A 6,897-nucleotide genomic window follows, 5' to 3' on the forward strand; every position below is an offset into this window, starting at 1 on the left:
TCTTGTATCGAATACATATGACTTAACGCATCTACGTTAGAATTTTGCACCCCAGGTTTATATCGTATCTCATAATCATATTCTTCAAGTTGTATTCGCCAACGTGCTAACTTCGATAATGGATTTTTTAAGTTGAAAAGCCACGTCAAAGGGCGATGATCACTAAGTATTATAAATTTCCTTCCATATAAATATGGTCTAAACTGTTTTACCCCAAAAATTATAGCTAGAAATTCTAACTCGGTTGTGGAATAATTATTTTCACTTTTATTCAACGTCCGTGACGCATAAGAGATTGGTAAGTCTTGACCTATTTCTCCCTGAGATAATATTGCCCCTAGTGCTTTATTACTCGCGTCCGTAGTTAATATGAAAGTCCTAGTGAAGTCTGGATATTTAAGTATTGGTTCAGAACATAAAGCTGATTTTAATTTATCAAATGATTTTTGACATTCATCACTCCATAAAAATGTAATGTCTTTTTTTAAAAGATTAGTTAAAGGTTTCGCAATTGCACTATATGAATTTATAAATTTCCTATAATACCCACTTAAACCTAAAAATGATTTTATATCTTTTACATTAGTTGGTTTGGAAATTCTAACACAGATTTCACTTTCTTTTCATCAGGTTTGTTTAATTCCATTTTCTGATATTACGTGTCCCAAATATACACATTCATGTTTTAAAAATTCACATTTATCTGGTTGTAACTTCAAATTGTTAATTTGTAATCGCTCAAATACTTCTACTAACTTCTCATTATGATCATACAAATTTTTCCCGTAAACAATTATGTCGTCTAAATAAACTAAACATTTTATTCCTATTAAACCAGCTAAAGCTGAGTTCATAACTCTTTGAAAAGTTCCAGGACTAGTTTTCATGCCTTGAATCATACGTTTAAAATGCCAATGACCTTGATTGGTTGAAAAGGCTGTTAATTCTCGTGATTCTTTTTCTAATTTGATTTGATAAAACCCACTAGAAAGATCGAGAACAGAAAATAATTGACATTGTCCTAACTGGTCCAATATTTCTGTAATATTAGGCAGAGGATGGAATTCATTTATGGTGATTCATTTAATGCTCTAAAGTCTACCACTATTCTAAACTTTTGTTTACCTGAATTGTCAATTTTCTTTCGCACTAGTAAAAGAGGAGAGTTCCAAGGACTCCTTGAACTTTCAATAATATCGTTATCCTCAAGTTTCTTAATTTGCGTATTTATCTCATCTTGTTGTGCATGAGGAAGTCTATAAGGTCTTCGGTATATAGGCGGTTGGTCGTTTTTTAATCTTATTATATGAGTTCCCGCGTTGGTGAAGGTTAAGATGTCCCCTTCCATATGAAATATGTTATTATTCTTCTCGCATATCTCATAAATAGATTTTTTCTCATTCTCATCCATATGATCGGTTCTTATTATTTGTCTCAAACGCGTTATACGTTCATTATAATTATTTTTTGTTTCTACCGTATATATCTCATATTCACTGTCATAATTTATCTTATTTATATCAGTTACATCTATGTCTTTTATCTCCTCAGATATATTTAACATACTAACTATTGCTTTCCCTTTATTCACAGTAGACACCGTACTACTGCAATATACGTCCTTCGTAATTTGTTGTTTGTGTATGTATATACTTTTACTTTCCACGACTGGGTCAGCTATTGCTATTTCTACGACGGTTTCCGTACGTGGTTGCAATTTAAAAATCACAGAACCGCAATGTTCTTCGTGCAAGGTTGCTTCATCATCTTGAATAATTAACCTATTTTTGGCTACGTCCACCATTACTTTGTTTTTTAGTAAAAATTCATGTCCTAATATACCGTCCTTAGGTATAGTGTCGTATACGCCACGCAAAGGCTTGACGTATATAACAGATATGTTTCGGTTTCCGATTCTCTAACCGTCAAACGAGTAAATTATCGACACCTGCTGTATGAGTTTAATTTAAGTTGTCCTTTTGGTGACCACGGTAACGAGTGCTGCGCAATAGGATAATTAAATAAAAGTCCAACAGGATTTACACTATACAACTCTAAGGTTATTTTACTCCCGAACAACTGACCACGATAACGAGTACTGGATGTTCGAGGGTGAGTTATCTTTTACCTAGACAAGGTCTTACTCTTTCTCGACTGACCACGATAACGAGTACTGGCCGAAAAAATAAGTACCACAATGTCTTACTACCTGTTTTTTAAAAGTGTTATTCACCACAACGTCTCTGTACCCACTCGTAAGATAAAATATATTTCTCCTTTGAAAAAAGGAGTAAAGAAAAACAGTGACGCTTGGTTTTTTTAAAAAAAGAAATCAAATATAATAAAATATGTAAAAATAAAATAATATAAAGAAACGTAAAAGTACTGCAGCTCGTTGGCTACCACAATAAGCGAAACAAACAAAAAACCAACCTCCTCCCGTCGCAGACGTCGCCTTAAGTAGTCGTGGCAATTTTGCTGACTCGGTTTGATTGACTTTCTGCTTCGTATGTTATTTTAATATTTTGTAATTTCATTATATATACAACAGTCCCATTACTACAAATAAAATATGTCCTGATATTTTTTATTTTTACACATAGGTATTTTGTAATGGGAATATTATATATATATATATTACGTACCTATTTGTGGTTATACGACATTGTAATATCATTTTTTTTTTTGTTCCCTTGTTATAAAATCCACCAGGTTTTCAAATTTCTTTCTTATTTCTTCCTCTATTGCTATTATATCTGCTGTTTTGTTTTTTTTACTTGCTGTTGTGGTTCGTGTTTTCGAATCCTCCTGATTTTGTTTCTATTGTAAGCTTCTTTACCTCGTTGGATCCTATTTATATTGAATTGGACATTTTTGATTTTTTTTTCTAGTCTCGCGACTTCTTCTTTTTTGTCCATCTGTAATAATGGATTTGAAATTTATATTCTTTGATTCTCGTTTCTTGATATTATTTATTTTCATTAAGTTTTGAAATAGTTTTGATTTAATTTGGAACATTTTTATACTATATAGTAGGTAGTACACAATTTTTTTACAAATGGTTGGTTTAAATTTTACAATTTTATATTTACCCCAAAAAAAAAAAATAATAATAATAATAATAATATGTTACGTTTTTCTGCTTAGTTGAGTTATTTTACATTTGCTTTTTGTCTTAATTTTACATTATTATGTGTATCTTAAAAATAAATGGTTAATTTTTCTGCTTAATTGTATTATTTTACATTTTTGTTTTGTTGACATTTTGCCTTAAGAATATAATGGTTAGTTTCTAACTTAACTTAATTTTATATTTTATGATAAATAAAATAAAAAAATGGTTAATATTTTTTTTTTTTTTTTTTTTTTTTTTTTAGAATATAATGGTTAGTTTTCTGCTTAATTCTATTTTCCCCCTTTTGTCTTAAAACTAGTCTCTCTCTTTTTTTTTTTTTTTTTTAAATTATAATATTTATTATTACCTAATGTTTAATTAATCTTAATATTTATCTTTAGGCTGATTCTGTGTTATCCTGGACTTGAAGTTGGTTGCTCTGAGCATTGTATACTACTTTCACAGTGTCTAATGGCTTAGTTTTATTTTTTGTCTTGAGTGATTTTATTATTTTGAATAGGATAATTCCGGTTAATATTAGCGCTATCGTCGATATTCCTACAGAATGTACCGTTTTTATTTTATCATTTGATTTTAAGCTTAATTCATTTGTTATTTGTTCATCTAAGGTTGACATTGATTTTGCATATATTTTTAAATCATTAAACTTCACCGCTGTATTAAGGCTAATTTGGTTTTCACCCTCGGGTTGTTGTCTTATTTGTTTGATTGAAGTGTTCAGTTAATTTAGATAAGTGAAATTGTGGTACGTAGTCTTTAGAAAAATTGCTTCTTCCCAGATATTTAGCTAATATAATGTTGTTTTTAGTGAAAGCTTTACAATTCGGATTGTATTTATTAAATTTATTAATTAAAATATTAAATTTGACATCGTGAAACATTTACTAACACAGTGTCCAATTGCAACATCTGCATTTAAAGAAAATATATCACCCGTAATTCTGCGTAGTCACTACTAAATGTTTATTTGTATTGTTGTGTAATAAAAATTCTTGGAATTCGGTTAGTGGTTTCAACGTATTTTTTTTTGAGTATATGTATTCAATTTCAATTTCACTATTTTCGATCATCATTTTTAATTGTTTTATTAGAATTTTGTTTTTATACCATTTTTCCACGAATTGTAAGTAATCAATTTTTTCCTTATTTTCTTCATTAGATATTATTGTGTTATTAATTTGGTAATTATATTCCCGAGTTGTATTTTCCGAATCTTCTTTTGACTCGGGATTTAATCGTTTTTTGATAAGGTACATTTGTCTGCATAATGACCTTTTTCATTGCATTTATAGCATGTTACTTTTTTCGATTCTTTTTCGTAATTGTCTCTGTATCGTTCTGGTGTTCTTTCGCGGCTATTGTCCCTACTGTATTCATGTTTTGAGCTGTAATAATTATTTCGGCTGCTGTCTCTGTCTCTAGAATTTGACCTATTTCTGTAATCTCTATTATTATTTCTATATGGACTGGGTTCTCTTGTCTTCTGTTGTAATATTCCTATCTCTGGATAGTGACCTATCTCTACCGTATTGTCTGTCCATATTAGATTCTCTATTTTTACGATTGTAATCTTCCGGGTATGGACTTTTGTCTCTATAGTTTCGTCTGGGTGCTTGATAATTCATTTCTTTCTCATAACTACTACCTCTACCGTTATAACGGCTATAATTATTCATTTCATCAAAATTATCGTTTACGAAGTTACGGATTTATTTTGGATTTTTCCAGATAAATTATTTGTTTATTTCGTCACTTAATTTTTTAATCTCTTTTTTATGTTCTCTGTCTCTATTTTCTAGTTCTATTTAAATTCTTCAAATTCTCTTTCATTTGTCTTTGTTTAATTGTAGAACTTGTTCACTTATATTTTAGTGTATTCGTTTTGATTTGTATCCCTAGAATTTATTCTAAATTGCATCAATTCGAATTTTCTTAAGTTATTTCTGATATTTTTAAATTGCTATTGTCATGTAGGGAAATTGCATTTAAAATTGGTTCCTTTAATCCTTTAATATATATATACATATATCTTCCTCATTCATATTTTATTCACCTGTCTACACAAGTTTTCTATATCAGTGATGTAACTCGTAGTTGATTCTGAATTTTCTGTTTTCTATTTTCTAGTTATTTTTTAAAAGTATTGAATATCCTATTGGTTGAAATTCACTAAGAAATTCGTTTTTTAAATCTTCCCATGTCCAATCTTCTCTTATATTTTTAAATTTTCTAAAAAGGTGTTGGCTGTGTTTTTTAAAAATATTGACAAGAATTTTATTTTTTCTTTATTGTCCCAATTATTTACTTCTGCTGCTTTTTCATATTGTTTAAAAAATAATTTAATATCCCCTTGTCCGGAAAAGCTATCTGGTTTTATTACCATATATTTATTCCATGAGCCTTGGTTAAACATGTTTGGTGTGTTGCGTGTATATGATGGTTGATTTAAAATATTTTTTTTATTATTTTCGTCGGGTTTATTTCCTTCAAATGGGACTGTAGTATTTTCAAGATTATTGGTAGTATCAAATGTATAAGTTATAAGTTTTCTTTTCAGATTCGGAAAATTTATTTCGGTTGAATTAATATATCCTGAGCTTTATTTGAATATAGGTTAACACTATTGTTTAAATTGTCAAATAATTCTAAGCTATCTATGGTTGTGTGGAGGAGTTTATTTGTGAGTTCTGTGTTTATTTGAGAGGTTTCAGGACTTGAATTGGGTAGGCCTACTTCTTTTTCTAATGTTCCAAGATCAATTTTTTCGGCTATCGATTTATTTATAATTTCTATACGTTCCTCGTTGTTTAGAGTATTTTCTACGTCGTCTGGGCTTAAAATGCCTTTTATGTACCTACTAAGTCTGGATCTGAAATCGGATGATCTACCTGCTGAATTTAATTTTTTTAATTTACAATATTTTATTAGATCCTCTTTTTTTAGAACGTAAATGTCCGTGGCTTTATTAATAGTAATTGAGATTTCCGACTTTGTATCTTTTAAATCATTCATCAAGACATAAAAATTTAGTATATTTATTATTTATTATAAGAATTGTTTATCTCTCTTTCTTTTATTATTATCGTTAATGGGTACCTTTTGTTTCCGGACTGTGGTGATTTTTCTTTGGAGTTATATTGAAAACCGCTATGCTTCTTTTTTTTTTACACTTTATGGACGGCACATATACTTATTCACTACGTTTACACTCAGGTTAAATTAAAAAAATCAAAAGTTTATAAACACGAACAAAAAAAAATTAAATAAAATAAAACAAACGATGTTTCGAGGTAATCCCGTGAAGTATCGAGCAGCCCGGCTAGCTCAGTCGGTAGAGCACGAGACTCTTAATCTCGGGGTCGTGGGTTCGAGCCCCACGTTGGGCGCCACTTTGTCGTATACGCCACGCAAAGGCTTGACGTATATAACAGATATGTTTCGGTTTCCGATTCTCTAACCGTCAAACGAGTAAATTATCGACACCTGCTGTATGAGTTTAATTTAAGTTGTCCTTTTGGTGACCACGGTAACGAGTGCTGCGCAATAGGATAATTAAATAAAAGTCCAACAGGATTACACTATACAACTCTAAGTTATTTTACTCCCGAACAACTGACCACGATAACGAGTACTGGATGTTCGAGGGTGAGTTATCTTTTACCTAGACAAGGTCTTACTCTTTCTCGACTGACCACGATAACGAGTACTGGCCGAAAAAAAAGTACCACAATGTCTTACTACCTGTTTTTTAAAGTGTTATT

The 6,897-nt window shown here is 30.2% G+C and overlaps 1 non-coding gene across 1 annotated transcript; it reads left to right on the top strand.

Annotated features, from left to right (window-relative positions):
* Positions 1 to 6,449: 6,449 nt before the first annotated feature.
* On the top strand, positions 6,450 to 6,522 carry Trnak-cuu (transfer RNA lysine (anticodon CUU)). Its single transcript has one exon. It is a non-coding gene; the product is annotated as a tRNA-Lys (tRNA).
* The last annotated feature ends 375 nt before the right edge of the window (positions 6,523 to 6,897 follow it).

The sequence above is a fragment of the Aphis gossypii genome, unplaced genomic scaffold, assembly GCF_020184175.1.
Source record: "Aphis gossypii isolate Hap1 unplaced genomic scaffold, ASM2018417v2 Contig00772, whole genome shotgun sequence".
NCBI classification, from domain to species: Eukaryota; Metazoa; Arthropoda; class Insecta; order Hemiptera; family Aphididae; genus Aphis; species Aphis gossypii.